The 17,938-nt window shown below is 42.1% G+C and overlaps 1 long non-coding RNA gene across 1 annotated transcript in view; it reads left to right on the forward strand.

Annotated features, from left to right (window-relative positions):
* The window catches only part of LOC144761236 (uncharacterized), a 48,613-nt gene extending 31,375 nt beyond the window's left edge, over window positions 1-17,238 (forward strand). Inside the window, exons 2-3 of the long non-coding RNA XR_013595640.1 lie at window positions 16,942-17,049; window positions 17,142-17,238. This is a non-coding gene — a long non-coding RNA (uncharacterized LOC144761236). The remainder of the gene's footprint in view (window positions 1-16,941; window positions 17,050-17,141) is intronic.
* Window positions 17,239-17,938: the final 700 nt, after the last annotated feature.

Here is a 17,938-nt window from a genome sequence, read left to right on the forward strand (position 1 = left end):
TCACTATCGGCAAAGGGAGAGAGAATATTCCTATTCTTCCCCGTTTGTAGACAGAGAAGATCCTTAAGAGAACCAACTTCGAACAATTCAATGCTCGATTCAATCAATCAATCAATGAGGAGAAAAGTAGGCACGACGTGTTAAAGGCTTGCGTTGCCTACCCTTCACTATCTGCAAAGATTAAACAGAGTATGGCGATTCTGTGCTTGTTTGCAAATAGAGAATTTCTCAGAAACAGTCAATAAGTAATACTAGTATTTTCAAACAATCAATCAATCAATTTCGCAATTTGTCGTGTGTCACGACCTTACCCGGACCGCATGGACAGTTTCTCGTCTTCCGCTTCCAGCGCCCGATTGTCCTCTATTCTCTTGTTGCTATCGCGGCACTCCTGGTGGTTCCCAGCCAGGACCGTAGATCACTCGGGAGAGGTCTGCTCGGAATCAGTGAAGTTCAGATGATCGGCTGTCAGACAAGGGTCTATCGGACAGGAGCTCTTCCGATCGTTGCAGTTGTTCACTCTGTCGTCGGGACCTCTCCCACTGGATCCACGTGTCGCTGATGGGCCCCACGTTGGGCGCCAATTGATAAAGATCAATTCAAATGGTCAGGCGATTTCAGTAGATGTTTCCTAAGTTAAATTTGCCCGGCGTAAAACGCCTCTAATACCATACGAAGTTATTCAATAAAGAGGCAGGCGCTGGAGACAGGAAGACAGGAAACAAGTTTATTCCGTCGGAGTGGAACACATCAGATCAGACAACAAGGTATCGTCTCGAGGTGCTCTCCCAACCTCTCTGAGACCTGGTCTTTTATACACTGGTTTAAGACATGTGAACGTCCTTTATTACAACAGGGACATTGTGAAGTATGAGAACGACATCACCGGCACCCCCCCAGTTCCGGCCCATTCCAACACATGACAACAGTAGAGGCCCTTTCCCCTCATATGATTGGGAGGGACTATCACGCAGCTGAGTGTTCTGCCGATTCCTTTGGAATGTGTGCGCCTGATCGAATCTCAGGGGATGGGGAGGTCGTGATCAATAGTGGCTCCTTTCAGGAAAGGCGAGTGAATACAGTAATGGGCAATAAACTGTATCCTCGGGCTAAAGGATGACCAGTGGTTCGTACAGGCAGTCGGGCTCAGAGGAAGGGGTCATCAAAGGAGGGGTATTCATGGACGGAAAGGAGGTGTTGGTCAGGCGCGGGGTGTGATTCCCTGAGACTGAGTCATGGGAGGGGAGGGTTCATGACTTGCGCATGTGAGTGCGGGGGCAGCCAGGGTGCGCGGGGAAGGCTTGCAAGGTTCAGGGAAGTGTGCTGACGGGCGATCGTGAACAGGGAGACCATGGTACCTAAAATGGCTGTCGTGTATACTCATACGTGAGTCTGCAAGATGGCGTAGATAATGTTTAGTACACAAACTAAAATTCCACAGTATGCGCCGGCTTGGTGCACTATAATGTGGGTGTGGCCACACGTGCTGCAGTGGATTATTGCTCCCGTAGTCCCTGAGTGAAGTGCTGTTTAATAGTCATTTGAAAAGCTTACAACTTGAACTTCTTTTCCTGAGAGGGGGAGGTCTGGAACTTCCACTGGATTGGCCATGGATCCGGGTAGCACCTTTATCAATCAAAAATGATACAGGATGGACTTTTTATTCCACATAAGGGCCAGTCTGTTCTTCTTCTAGGACTGCACCAGGCATGCAATCCTCCTCAGACACAGTCATTGTGTCTGGCTTGGTCCAGAAAGGACTAAGAGTGTAGCTGCAAATTGTGAAAAACTGTCATTAATTACGGAACGTTTTTGCTTGACCTTTTACATTTGGTATAAATCCGTATGTGATATTCTGCGTTCTGTTTCTGATCTGGGGTTGAAAGCTATTCCCATTGCGTTGCCTTGTATTCTGCGTATTCTGCTCAGATGCCAGGATGACTGGGATCGCTAACTGCCTCATTTCATTCTGTGCCATTGCAATAAGATTCCAATTCCTATTCTGCTGCATGGGATTCATTGGAGGGAAATTTGCTCCTCAGTTTGAAATGTATTCACGTTAAATTTACAATTCCTTTTCTAATGCCCCTCTCAACCACGAGTGTCGTATGCCCCTGATCTCGTGGTCCACCTCAAGAACGACCATTTCCACCTTGCACACCACTGTGGCCAACTCATGCTAACTGACGCATGTTTACATTGGGCATACTTTCTAACATTTAAAAACTCACCTACAACATCGTCTAGGACAGGACATAATGTTATCTGAAAGGAGCACTGTATGATGTAAAACCTTTCATCCATGATTCAGGCGGCTGGGTCTGCATGGTGCGAGATGGAGCTAGGGGATCAAAGAAGTAGACCTTAGACTGAGGTGTACCTGTCCTGTCGTTCTTGTAGCCCATTGAACCAACATTGATTTGGGTCTCTGCACCCATTCTTACAAACAGTGTAGGGCCAGGCTGATGGGCCTTGGAGATGGAGAAAGGAGAGAGTCCACCAGGGTGTTCTGCAGCTTACTTGTGGTGATATTGGACGTGCAGCCACCTGACCGTAGGTGGTAATATTTCAAAACCATAATCAGTGTGGCTGCGGAAGATCTGAGAGTGCGACTGGGAGAGTATCTGAAATTACTAGGGGTGGGCTGTAAATTCTGCTCCGCTGGCAGGATTTGCGAAGTTTTACCGTTCCGCTTGGAGCGCAGTGTTCAGCAAAAACTCCATCAACCACTTGTGGCGGAGTTTACTGGTGTCACCCCTACTGCTCACCAAAACTTCAGAGATGGTGCGACCAATGTGCCTGCGCCCTGCAGAGGAACTAGAGTCACTTGAGGTGGACGCTTGTGCACTGTGAACTGCTTCCTGACAGTCTCTCCACCTGCTTGGCTTGTGGAGGCAGGGTGAGGGGAATCGTGGTCTGTGCTTCGGGGGTGCTGCTGTACCGGGCAGCGACAAGGTGAGGCAAAATGCATTCAGGGGAATTAACTTCTCTGTGTGGGGATAACTCAGAAAAATTGCTGATTAAAATTGTAGTAGCTAGTCTCCAAGAGTTGCAACGCTGTCTAGACGGTAATACAGGTGCATTATGTATCCTTGCAGAATTTGAGAAATTAAATGATATTATCAAAAGGACCTTAACTATCACCAAGGCCAGTAGTTCTAGGGTGACCCTAGGCTGGTTTGACGGGGCATGTACGAAGTCTTTATGAGAATTAAAGAAAGCTCTCTCAAACTGTCCTAGGGATAGGGAAGTTGTTAAATCTCTTAGGGCAACCTATAAACATCATCTGAACTGTAGGAAGCAGGAGTTAAGGGAGGAAGCTTGGGACAATCTCTCAAAAGCGGCAGAGCTCCGGGACAGTAAGCTTTTTTGGAATACTGTAAATAGCCCTTTCCTCCAGAAAGAGGACTATCTGCCCAGGTTAGTGAGGAAAGCTGGGTTTCGTACTTCACTGGTATCTTTAATCCGGGCGAGGAAGATCTTACATGTTCTAGGGCCGTAGCCCTTGGCCCAAATTTACCCCTTAATATTACAACACTAGAGGTAGATAACGCTATTCGGAATAGTAAGGGTGGGAAGGCCCCCAGATCTGACGGGGTGCCGATAGACCTGTATAAAGCGGATTTATTGTTATGGGGCCCTCTCCTGACCCAGGTTTTCAATGCGGCAGTCAAGAAATGCACTCCATCCACATGGGGCGAGTCCATAATTATACCTATTTATAAGAAGGGAGATAGAGGCAAGGCTAAGAACTATCGCCCTATCTCCCTTCTAGACTCATCCCTGAAAATAATGAGCAGGGTGCTCTTGCTGCGACTGGAAGAGTGGGCAGAGGCTAATGGTATCAATGCGGATTCCCAATTTGGGTTCCGCAAGGGTCTGGGTACCATCGAGCAGTGCATTAATTTAGATTTAATCATTGGTAAATACACCCGAGCCAAGCAGGGCTCGTTATTCCTGTTTTGCGGATCTCTCCAGCGCATTTGATTTGGTGGATCATGCTTTATTGTGGACCACACTACTTGATCTGGGCGCCCCTGCTGCAATTATTTTTTTTTGGGCCAGATTGTATAGTAAGTTGTCGACCCAGATTCGATTTGGCCAAGCGGGGGAATGCACCAATAACATCAAGGTCAAATCAGGTATTAGACAAGGTTGTGTCCTTGCCCCACTCCTTTTTTCCCTCTTTATTAATGCCATGGATTCCGAGTTGAAACTGGTTAATGCTGATGCACCGCTTGTGGAGGGCCAAGCGATCCCCGTACTGCTCTATGCAGACGACACTGTTCTATTATCAAGAACACCTGTCGGTCTGCAGAGATTAATGGACAGTTTCTTTGATTTTATAAAGGGGAGGAAGCTAAAAATTAATAACTCGAAAACTTTTATCATGGCTTGCGGGAAGAAGACAAAGAAGTTAAGATCATTCCAGTTCAAGGATCAAAAAATTTAAGTGGTGGATAAATTCTGTTACCTAGGGATTACTTTTAGTAGCAGTGGTGGGTGGGCACCGGAGATAATTAATATTAAGGCTAAGATGGGTAAGGGTGCTTCTGGCGTTTTTAAATTTGCTTCTAAAATTGGAAGTCGTCGTATATATGACATGTTGTATGTATACCGACATAGATGTGCTCCAGTGGCACTCTATGGTTCGGGGGTCTGGGGACACTGTCGTCATGGGGATCTGCAAGTGGCGGAAAATAACTTTTTAACCCCTTCCGCGCTGATGACAAAGCCAGCTCGTCATGGGCGTTACCTGCGCTACGCGGATGACGAGCTGGCTTTGTCACAAACCGCGCGATTTTCAAAAATCAGCGCACAGCGGGAAAACGCGGTAGCGCGGTAGCGGTTAAAGAGGCTTCTTTGTCTCCCAACCTCAGCCTCTAATGAGCTGGTTCATCAAGAAGTTGGGTTGGAATTTTTGACTGATCTAATAGGGTTGAGACCATTATTGGCCTGGAGATCTATCTGGGCCAAGGATGAAACTAGTTTCACTAGGAGAATCATTAATGACTGCCTCCGTTTGGATAAATACAGTCTGATCCCATGGCTTAAATACGTCATAACATCATATAGAGACATGTTTGATATGGATGTTTTTGCGGAACCAGCTAGCGCCACTGATATTTCCAAACAGGAGCTAAAACATGTGTATCTGGGGGCTAAAACTAAAACAAAATTGCGTAGTGAAGCGAGCCACCAATTTGTAACACACCAATTTTACCATTCTAATAACTATGCAGGCTATGGCTTTTCGAAATATTTAAAAGTGGTCACTAAGCAATCTCACCAGTATGTCCTCACCAGACTAAGATTGGGCATCGTTTATAACCTGGTGGCCTTCCCCCCTGATAAAAAAGCATACGTCAATTCCCTGTCCATGCAACGGGACTTCTAAGCAGAGCACTGTGCACTTTTTGCTTATATGTCAATTGTATCTGTACTTCCATACTGCCTACCTTAAACCCCTTTTTAAAAAATACTCTGTGTCTACTGTTAAAACTGCTATGAGGCTTTTATTTGCACTTGATGTACCGGACGTGTGTTTCTTTACAGCGACATTTATTTTGAAATCCGTGTCTGCCAGGAAAAGTATGGAATTTATAACCCAATTTTGAATGTACTGTTTTTCAATAATTTAGCTGCTATTGTTGACTTGCTACCTCTACCTTTTCTGTGACTGTACTGAATCCCTTTTTTAAAATTTTATAGTTGTTATGCAATTTTGATGTAATATCTTGTGTGCTTTTATGATTGTTTTTTTAAATGATCGAATAAAGCTTTTGATGATGATGACTTTTCTGTGATGGGGAGAGACGCGGTTTGTGATTGTGACATTCATTCATACGTAGTTTTTTTAGGCTACTCACTTCGCTGTATGTGGATTCATACGTAGTTTTTTAGGCTACTCACTTCGCTGTATGTGGATTCATATGTAGTTTTTTTAGGCTACTCACTTCGCTGTATGTGAAGAGCTGAGCCTCTGCTGGCCACCCTGCACACCGTAAGCCCTTCAGCACAATATCCACTGCTATCCATGCTGATACTGCTACGTACTAAAGCGCCCCCTCAGTAACACCGTCTGAGAAAAAGCTTCCACCCGTCTGGTGACTATCTAGTAATCACTTGGTAAAAGTTAAACTCGCAAAGAACTGCAGCTGTCTGCATTTCTGCTGATTCTTCGAGGTAAACTGCACTGTGCCATCACATGAGCCGTGTCATTTTCTAAGTTGTCTTGAATTGGGTAAACAACACAACTAGCAGCCAATAAAGAAGACGACCAAATAGAGCATTGGCATTTGTAATGGAACATATTCTTATAATTAAATGTGCCTGCTTCTTAAAATGTTGCAGTCATTGTCTGCATAATAAAAGCTCAACTGGCCTAGTTTGCTTGCATTTGTATGCATCGTTCAGCATGGCGCGCATCATTATTGACACTAAATTCATTCTGACTTGCTAATCAGTTTGAAATACAATGCTCCTTACTGTGCGGTATTAAAGATAGTGCACCTCGTTGACAAATTGCCAAGATTCAGCTATCGCAATTCAAGCACACAATGCAATTGTGTCATGTTGATGCTGCTGAAAGGTTCAACACGTTCCATCTATAAAGGCGGTCCATGCTAGGAGCGTCTTGACTGCCATTATATGGCTTTAATTGCCTCTCTTGTTCAAACAGGAAGGACTATTTGCAGGGAAGCTTGTGCATTCCTCCCTAGAGCCGGTGCAGAAAGTTCTGCACCTCTAAAAGAGACGTGTGGCTCCTGGAAGGAATCGCTGGCTCTTTTTCCGAATCCAGGACTGTAAGGCTGTGATCAAAGAAGCTACTTATGTAAACTGCAAAAAGTCGATCTTAACATGTATTTTAGGTTCTGCTATGATTTGAAAGCATACATTGCTGAAGGTAAACAGTAGCGCGACAACAGGCTGCTCTCATCTGTTTAGTAAATAAATACCCTTTGGTCGGATCTGTCAGTGATGTTGGCAGCTCGCTATTTGTTACATCTCGTTTTTGTGCAGCACAAAAACTCTATGAACAAGCCTGCTGCCTTTTCTCTGTGACTAGTGAACTACCACAGGGTCCAGCGATGGCTGTATTTTGGTAAGTGGCAATGGGTGTTTATTTAGCTGTAATCCCTCTAGTGGTTTTTAAGTCCGTGTGCAGGACTGGTGCACAGAACTACGGGTGGGCGGAACTCCGCAGAATATTTATGTAACTCTGCGGAATTTCATGGAGTAGAACTCCGCAAGTGCTGCCCACCCCTAGAAATTACATTGGAGAGATCAAGGACCAAAGCTGTGGTAAGCTTGGAAGACAAAGCAAAGGGGTTTGATGATGATTTGTACAGAAACGGGAAGATAGAGCAGATAGTTCTGTGCGTCCGATGAGGAAGAACACATAGGTAGACTGAGTGCAAGGTGAGGTGCAGCATTTTGGATTTGCTGAAATTTACTAACAGTATGATAAGGACCACCTAGCAATAGTAAGTTACAAAAGTCAATGCTATTGACCACTAATTGGCAGGATTGGAGAGGGAGTAAGGGGAGAAGTTTTAGTTTTAGCAGCAGAAAAAATAAAGTTTGTTTACATGGGTTGAGCAAGATAATTCCCAAGCAATTATGAAATCTATGTTTCAGCTATGAAAGACTGGCTTCTTGAGGAATTTTGAGTTGGGTGGACCAGAAATTGGCTGGATTCCATTGCGGAGAGGTGCATCCAAAGAAATATGTATTTAATTTCATGGCGTATTTTTCCCATTCAATCCACAATGCTAAGCAAGCACCCCTGACAAATAGAAACAAGCCTTCAGAGTGCTTGTTTAAATAAAATATAATTTGCCTGTCGTTGGCGTAACACATGAATCTAAGGCCAAATGACTAAATTAGCTGAGCCAGAGGGAGAACATAAGGTTTAAAAAGCATTGCACTTAAAGATGAGTTTTTTTATCCTTTGTTATATTTATGAAATTTCTGTACAAGTGACCAGTTGCTGCGCTCTGAAACAAAAGGAATCCATCCTTAGTCTCACATCCGCCACTCTGACACTAATTTATCAACAATAATAATATATACTCACTGTAAAATAAAAGTTGCTACGAGGGAAATCTTCACTCGCTAGAATCCAAAATTATATCCAAAGTCCATTAAATTTGCTCTTTTACGTTAATTGCACCCTGCAATAAAATAATTATACAATCCTCAATTGTTGTCCCTAATTTGTTACAATGGGAATTACATGTATAGCCACACTCGTCGTCTCACTCACCTATAGTAATTCTTCCCAATGTCAAAAAAGGTTAGACATCCCAATTTGTCGATGTCAAATATCCAAGCACCGTTATCAATCCAAACCGTTACATGTATAAAGTTCTCGCTACGGATACAAAAAGTTAAGAGGCATAACCTTATAGTTACAAATCTAGGTCGAGTGTATTTCGGGCATAGTCTAATCACTCAAAATATAGCTCCGCTTACTTCTCAAAACAAGCGTGTACGCTCGCTCTGGCATTCCGATCAACCACTGGCGTTTAACTCAGGCGCCATTATCCCTAAATAACCTGTTTCTCCACATCAGTTTCTCAGTCGCCATCTTGGAATGGTTATTTCTTACTCAAAGTGAAGGGTCTATAACTCATAGACTCGTTAAAAAAGGAGTTTAGTCAGCCACTGTTTAAGTATTTTGCGACACTACCTATTATATAAGTGATAATACACTCGTTTGCAATATCCGTTGCGTTCTAATGTTTCTTAATGTGTATTCGAACCCTAAAAAATCACGATACCTTATTCTTTAACTACAATACGTGGTCCCTCTCCTATCTTAACCTCAATATATACACGTAGCGGCACGAGAACAAAGGACTATTCACTTCCATTCCATCGCCCAACAGGTCGGCCACTCGGAGAAATCCCATAAATTGTGTACATTTTAAACATGTAAAAAGGGGAGAAAGAGCAGTATGAAGGACAGAAAATCACATCGTGTTATACTGTACTGTACATCTCGTTGCATACATTGCAATGCAAATTTGTTTAAAAACACTTTTTATATATACAGAGGCAACACTATTTAGTTGGTTATACATACATCCAATGAAAATATATACAATAAGTATCACAGTAATACTATATTTGAGTTCACTAATCACCCAAGAAGAATTGAAGCTCAGGGTCTAAATTTAATCCCTCTTCCACTGCCCGGAAAACCATAATCCATCTAGCTTCTTTACGTCTAAGTTTCAGGGTTCTATTCCCACCCCGTCTATCTAGGGTAACATGCTCAATTCCATGATACGTAAATCTATGGTTTACGGAATCATTACCATTCTGGATCAGGTGAGAGGCAATAGGGTACCTAGTGTCACCACTTTTAAGTGCGCGAAAATGTTCCATCATTCGGTCCTTCAATTTTCTCACTGTACTTCCTACATAGATTTTCCCACATGTACAGGCAATAATGTAAATTACATATGTTGTCTCACAGTTAATAAATGACGTAATTCTAAAGGTACCTGTGTTGTTAAATGCAAAAAGTCTGTATCTTTTTGGTAGCCCATCTGCAGCAGCTGCAGAATCCACAGTAATAAAAACCTACTGGTTTCGTGCGTAACCAGTGGTCCGTGTTCACTGGTTTGGTCTGTTTCGGATAACTGGGACTCACTATATTTGCAATTGTTGTACCTTTACGAAATGTCAGACTGGGTCTCTCGGTTAGATATGGTAATAAGTCATTGTCTGTACGTAACAAATGCCAATGTTTGTTAAGGATAGCATACAGTTTATGACTCCCTTTACCAAAATTGGTAATCATCCTCACTTTGTTTGCGCTCCTAGTTCGGTCATTGGAATTCTTGGGTTTCAATGTATCACTTCTCTTTAGTTTACAAGCCCTGTCACAGGCCTTAGTAATAGTTTCAGTTTCATAGCCTCTGTTTTTAAATCTCTTAGTCATATCCTTAATATTCATATCAAAATCAATATCATCAGAGCAATTCCTCCTGGCTCTCAACATTTCACCAAAAGGAATTGCTCGAATTTGGCTCTTAGGGTGACAACTATCTGCCCTGAGTAATGCATTACAGCCCGTTTCCTTACGGAACATCCGACTACATAGTCTATTATCTTGTACAAAAAGTTCTACATCCAGAAAAGTAAGATGTTGTCTGTCAAATTGTGTAGTGAATGTCATGTTCAGGTTGTTAGAATTAAGATAGGAAAAAAAGTTGTTAAGTTCATCTGTCGAACATCTCCAAATTAACAAACAATCGTCAATAAACCTTCCCCAATAATAAATGTGATCTATCCATTTTTGACCTTTAGGGCCCCAGATCCACTCCGCCTCTAAGCGTCCCATAAACAGGTTGGCAAAGGACGGCGCGAATCTGGAACCCATAGCTGTCCCAAGTCTCTGTCTGTACCATGTATCTTCAAAGAGGAAGATATTGTTTTGTAGTACCATTCTCGTCATCTCTAGAATCATCTCAGTATGCTCTAGGTATTCAATTGGTCTTGAGTTCAAAAAGTGTTCTAAAGCTTGAATGCCCAACTCGTGGTCAATGTTAGAATATAAAGAAACAACATCAAGTGATGCTAAAATCATGTCCGGTTCCCATATTACATCATTCATGATATTGAGGATATGCTTCGTGTCTTCTATATGAGACGGTAAATTCTGAACAAACGGTCTCAAGTATATATCCACAAACTGTGAGAGTCTCTCTGTGGGCCCACCTATGCCTGATATTATCGGCCTGCCTGGTGGTTTCTGGCGATCTTTATGAATTTTCGGCAATGTATATAGGCATGGGGCCCTGGGACATTCTACTCTCAAATACCAGTATTCTTCATGATCAAGTAATGTATGTTCATACCATTCTCTCAACTTGGTATTGATCTTAGCCATAGTCACTGTCATAGGGTTAATACTTAGTTTTTCATAATACCTAGAGTCATTTAGTTGTGATAAAATCTCATTGTTATAATCTTCTTTGTTCATAACAACAATGTTGCCACCTTTGTCAGCCATACGTATTATCACATTGGGTAATGACGAGAGTTCCTTAAGAGCTAGCCTTTCACCATATGTTAAGTTACCCCCAAAGTTTCTTGGTTTGTTGTTACGTTCTCTCTTTATTATATGATCAATATCAGCAGTGACAGATTTAACAAACGCATCAACCACATTTCCTGCCGATAATTGCGGTGTCCACTTCGATTTCGTTCTAAGTCCACTAGTAGGTGCATAACCTGGATTAATATCCAAGTCCCTTAAAAGTGAGCTAACCGTAACTGGGTCTTCCTCGTTCTCAGTCAATGATAACAGTAGTTTAGTGTTATACACTTCTTGTATAGTAAGGTTGCTCATAGGTGGTTTAAGGGATGATGTTTTATGACTATCATGTTTCAAAAAGTGTTTCTTAAGTTTCAGAAGTCTAGAAAACTTATATAAATCAATTTTAGTCAAAAACCAATCAACACGTACAGTTGGACAATATCCCAAACCTTTCTTTAATATTGACATCATATTTTCTGATAAATCAACAGATGAAAGGTTAATAATCTCAATCTCATTAATGTCTCCATTCATTTCCTCCAAGAGTGTAGTCTCATCCCTGGTCTTGTTTCTTCTGCCTCTGCCTCTGCTCCCCCTCCTAGTCTTTCTCCTGGGCTGTTCCCAAATCTCCCCCCGGGTTCTCGGTTTCCCATTCTGATGCGACGGACCTCCTCTAAAAAAGGATTTGGGGCTACACTAGCTGTTGTACTAGGCTCATTGTTATCCTCATTTTCACTTGTCGATATATTACTTGAGGAAGTATTTAGTTCTGAACTGGTAGGTGTTAAACCTTGTTTGGTGGTTTGCCCTTTAGCCACCAAATGATCAAATTTACGAGCAAAGGTATATACTCGTCCAGTGTTGTAATCATGTTCATCTCTCTTAAGCTTACGAGCTTTCCTGCGTTTTATATCTGCCTGTTAGTTGGTCAAGATCTCATCTAGCTTGTTGTAGTTTTTTATAGTAGCCTCTGGCAAATTTAACTGTTTAATTTCATCCTCACAAGTTTGTATTTCAATCAAAAGTTTGGCAATTTTTCTTTCCGCATTGTCTATGAGAATCCTAATCAGATTACTAGAACTACTGGAGAGTTCTTGTTCCCATTTATCTAGGAGGTCCGGTTCCAAGTCTTCATAAGTCGGAATGGTCTGTGATCTTAGGCCTCGAGGGATGCGTTTCAAAGTTAAATATTGTTTCAAAGTTATTGCATCCCACCATTTGTTCAACTCTGACCTTTTCAGTCTTTCTAATCTAACAAATTTGGCTCTGAGTCCCTCTTGTTTTGGTTGAGTGTTAGAGGATAGTGCTACATTCACTGAAGAACCAGTACTAAGGTTCTTAAATAAGTCTAAAGCTTCCTGTTCACGGTTCATATTGAGATATGTAAAGCCACCTGTGGCTGCCTAAACCTGAAACTAAATGATTATAGTGTGATGACCAGGCAATGGTAGGCGCACAACAAGATTATGGCAGTTTGTACAACATCCACGTAATGCTGTGTGCTTCAAGCAAAGAATGGAAGGTCACCCTTCTTCCACACAAACTCAGAATAAATTCCAAGAAAACAGTTCAAAATTGTTCCTCGCTGAGCAACACAATAAAGTAAATATTTTTGTATAACACGCGTTTTTTCACAATCCCTAGTTCCCAGGTATGGAAATTCACATCAATTGTAACACCAAGGCGTGTCTCTATATTCCATATGAGGAAAGTCTCTTCAAATATCACACCACCGTCAATTTGTAGTTTCGCAGCATCGATCCAATTTTTATTTTTAATCTTCTTTCCATCAATCAAAATGTATATAGCATGAACTTCCTTCCATCAATCAAAATGTATACAGCCAACACGTGTTTCGTCTGGCATTGTTATAATGCCATTCGACTTCTTCAGGGCTGCAAGCCAAGAAGATATCATTAAGAGTCTATATATATCACCAAAAACGATACCAATTTGGTGTGAAAAAGTTATTTACGATTAATAGGCTAAGTCACCACCTATGTGAAATAGATAGTTCCATTACATCAGTGTGTTAACAAAGTAAAGGAAGAAAAGAAGACACCATATAATCTGGTGCAAGCCCTGGTGTTGAGAATAACAAGAGGAATTCCAAAGTCCCAAAGATGTCAGAAATAAATTGTAATTTATTTACCAAATCAAGAAGAGTATTTGTATCCTTTGTTATATTTATGAAATTTCTGTACAAGTGACCAGTTGCTGCGCTCTGAAACAAAAGGAATCCATCCTTAGTCTCACATCCGCCACTCTGACACTAATTTATCAACAATAATAATATATATTCACTGTAAAATAAAAGTTGCTACGAGGGAAATCTTCACTCGCTAGAATCCAAAATTATATCCAAAGTCCATTAAATTAGCTCTTTTACGTTAATTGCACCCTGCAATAAAATAATTATACAATCCTCAATTGTTGTCCCTAATTCGTTACAATGGGAATTACATGTATAGCCACACTCGTCGTCTCACTCACGTATAGTAATTCTTCCCAATGTCAAAAAAGGTTAGACATCCCAATTTGTCGATGTCAAATATCCTAGCACCGTTATCAATCCAAACCGTTACATGTATAAAGTTCTCGCTACGGATACAAAAAGTAAAGAGGCATAACCTTATAGTTACAAATCTAGGTCGAGTGTATTTCGGGCATAGTCTAATCACTCAAAATATAGCTCCCGCTTACTTCTCAAAACAAGCGTGTACGCTCGCTCTGGCATTCCGATCAACCACTGGCGTTTAACTCAGGCGCCATTATCTCTAAATAACCTGTTTCTCCACATCAGTTTCTCAGTCGCCATCTTGGAATGGTTATGTCTTACTCAAAGTGAAGGGTCTATAACTCATAGACTCGTTAAACAAGCATTTACAATGCAATGGTTTTGCCTTTGTTAAGGTACCACCAGGTCCACCATGGTGCGGCTCTGAGCCCCAAGCAGAGCAGCAGCAGGGCCCAGCAGAGCAGGGCGGGGGGCAGCAGGGGCTCGCAGAGGTGTTTCCTGGGGCAGCCGCCCAAGTCCACCATGGTGTGGCTCCGAGCCCCAAGCCTCTGGTGGTGCTGCTGCTGCGCTCGGTAGCCCATTTAACTTACCGGGCACTCTGGCGGGGGCTCCTTGCGACGGCGGCAATCTCCTGGGCACTTCTCCGGTCTCCCTCTTCGGCATGGGAGACCGGCAACGTCCTCCGCTTCTCCCGGGGCTCCCTCCAGGCCACTGGAGCCCCGCGTGGACCGCCATACTTCTTCTCCTGGGCCGCCGTCCTGGCGGGGGCTCCTTGCGACGGCGGCAATCTCCTGGGCACTTCTCCGGTCTCCCTCTTCAGCATGGGAGACCGGCAACGTCCTCCGCTTCTCCCGGGGCTCCCTCCAGGTCTTCTCCTGGGCTGCCGTCTTCCTTCTTCCCCCGGGCTGGGGGGGGCGGGCACTTCCGGCCGGCCGCGCTAGGATTGGCCGGCCGGCTAGTCACTTCCGGGTCGCCGCGGGCAGCGCGGCGGCCCGTCTCTAGCTCAGGCAGGCGGGCGGCGAAGTTTCCCGATGGATGCGCCGCTCTCAGGGCGAGCCTCCGATGGTGGCGAAGCTGCGGCCAATCGCAGCGCGGCTCCAGCGATGACGCGGTGGCTCAATAACCACTCCTAGCACGGCGGCACTGCGACGGACCTCCTCTAAAAAAGGATTTGGGGCTACACTAGCTGTTGTACTAGGCTCATTGTTATCCTCATTTTCACTTGTCGATATATTACTTGAGGAAGTATTTAGTTCTGAACTGGTAGGTGTTAAACCTTGTTTGGTGGTTTGCCCTTTAGCCACCAAATGATCAAATTTACGAGCAAAGGTATATACTCGTCCAGTGTTGTAATCATGTTCATCTCTCTTAAGCTTACGAGCTTTCCTGCGTTTTATATCTGCCTGTAAGTTGGTCAAGATCTCATCTAGCTTGTTGTAGTTTTTTATAGTAGCCTCTGGCAAATTTAACTGTTTAATTTCATCCTCACAAGTTTGTATTTCAATCAAAAGTTTGGCAATTTTTCTTTCCGCATTGTCTATGAGAATTCTAATCAGATTACTAGAACTACTGGAGAGTTCTTGTTCCCATTTATCTAGGAGGTCCGGTTCCAAGTCTTCATAAGTCGGAATGGTCTGTGATCTTAGGCCTCGAGGGATGCTGTAATGCATTACTCAGGGCAGATAGTTGTCACCCTAAGAGCCAAATTCGAGCAATTCCTTTTGGTGAAATGTTGAGAGCCAGGAGGAATTGCTCTGATGATATTGATTTTGATATGAATATTAAGGATATGACTAAGAGATTTAAAAACAGAGGCTATGAAACTGAAACTATTACTAAGGCCTGTGACAGGGCTTGTAAACTAAAGAGAAGTGATACATTGAAACCCAAGAATTCCAATGACCGAACTAGGAGCGCAAACAAAGTGAGGATGATTACCAATTTTGGTAAAGGGAGTCATAAACTGTATGCTATCCTTAACAAACATTGGCATTTGTTACGTACAGACAATGACTTATTACCATATCTAACTGAGAGACCCAGTCTGACATTTCGTAAAGGTACAACAATTGCAAATATAGTGAGTCCCAGTTATCCGAAACAGACCAAACCAGTGAACACGGACCACTGGTTACGCACGAAACCAGTAGGTTTTTATTACTGTGGATTCTGCAGCTGCTGCAGATGGGCTACCAAAAAGATACAGACTTTTGCATATAACAACACAGGTACCTTTAGAATTACGTCATTTATTAACTGTGAGACAACATATGTAATTTACATTATTGCCTGTACATGTGGGAAAATCTATGTAGGAAGTACAGTGAGAAAATTGAAGGACCGAATGATGGAACATTTTCGCGCACTTAAAAGTGGTGACACTAGGTACCCTATTGCCTCTCACCTGATCCAGAATGGTAATGATTCCGTAAACCATAGATTTACGTATCATGGAATTGAACATGTTACCCTAGATAGACGGGGTGGGAATAGAACCCTGAAACTTAGACGTAAAGAAGCTAGATGGATTATGGTTTTGCGGGCAGTGGAAGAGGGATTAAATTTAGACCCTGAGCTTCAATTCTTCTTGGGTGATTAGTGAACTCAAATATAGTATTACTGTGATACTTATTGTATATATTTTCATTGGATGTATGTATAACCAACTAAATAGTGTTGCCTCTGTATATATAAAAAGTGTTTTTAAACAAATTTGCATTGCAATGTATGCAACGAGATGTACAGTACAGTATAACACGATGTGATTTTCTGTCCTTCATACTGCTCTTTCTCCCCTTTTTACATGTTTAAAATGTACACAATTTATGGGATTTCTCCGAGTGGCCGACCTGTTGGGCGATGGAATGGAAGTGAATAGTCCTTTGTTCTCGTGCCGCTACGTGTATATATTGAGGTTAAGATAGGAGAGGGACCACGTATTGTAGTTAAAGAATAAGGTATCGTGATTTTTTAGGGTTCGAATACACATTAAGAAACATTAGAACGCAACGGATATTGCAAACGAGTGTATTATCACTTATATAATAGGTAGTGTCACAAAATACTTAAACAGTGGCTGACTAAACTCCTTTTTTAACGAATCTATGAGTTATAGACCCTTCACTTTGAGTAAGAAATAACCATTCCAAGATGGCGACTGAGAAACTGATGTGGAGAAACAGGTTATTTAGAGATAATGGCGCCTGAGTTAAACGCCAGTGGTTGATCGGAATGCCAGAGCGAGCGTACACGCTTGTTTTGAGAAGTAAGCGGGAGCTATATTTTGAGTGATTAGACTATGCCCGAAATACACTCGACCTAGATTTGTAACTATAAGGTTATGCCTCTTTACTTTTTGTATCCGTAGCGAGAACTTTATACATGTAACGGTTTGGATTGATAACGGTGCTTGGATATTTGACATCGACAAATTGGGATGTCTAACCTTTTTTGACATTGGGAAGAATTACTATAGGTGAGTGAGACGACGAGTGTGGCTATACATGTAATTCCCATTGTAACGAATTAGGGACAACAATTGAGGATTGTATAATTATTTTATTGCAGGGTGCAATTAACGTAAAAGAGCAAATTTAATGGACTTTGGATATAATTTTGGATTCTAGCGAGTGAAGATTTCCCTCGTAGCAACTTTTATTTTACAGTGAGTATATATTATTATTGTTGATAAATTAGTGTCAGAGTGGCGGATGTGAGACTAAGGATGGATTCCTTTTGTTTCAGAGCGCAGCAACTGGTCACTTGTACAGAAATTTCATAAATATAACAAAGGATAAAAATACTCTTCTTGATTTGGTAAATAAATTACAATTTATTTCTCACATCTTTGGGACTTTGGAATTCCTCTTGTTATTCTCAACACCAGGGCTTGCACCAGATTATATGGTGTCTTCTTTTCTTCCTTTACTTTGTTAACACACTGATGTAATGGAACTATCTATTTCACATAGGTGGTGACTTAGCCTATTAATCGTAAATAACTTTTTCACACCAAATTGGTATCGTTTTTGGTGATATATATAGACTCTTAATGATATCTTCTTGGCTTGCAGCCCTGAAGAAGTCGAATGGCATTATAACAATGCCAGACGAAACACGTGTTGGCTGTATACATTTTGATTGATGGAAGGAAGTTCATGCTATATACATTTTGATTGATGGAAAGAAGATTAAAAATAAAAATTGGATCGATGCTGCGAAACTACAAATTGACGGTGGTGTGATATTTGAAGAGACTTTCCTCATATGGAATATAGAGACACGCCTTGGTGTTACAATTGATGTGAATTTCCATACCTGGGAACTAGGGATTGTGAAAAAACGCGTGTTATACAAAAATATTT

This window comes from Lissotriton helveticus, chromosome 6 (genome assembly GCF_964261635.1).
Source record: "Lissotriton helveticus chromosome 6, aLisHel1.1, whole genome shotgun sequence".
In the NCBI taxonomy this organism is placed as follows: Eukaryota; Metazoa; Chordata; class Amphibia; order Caudata; family Salamandridae; genus Lissotriton; species Lissotriton helveticus.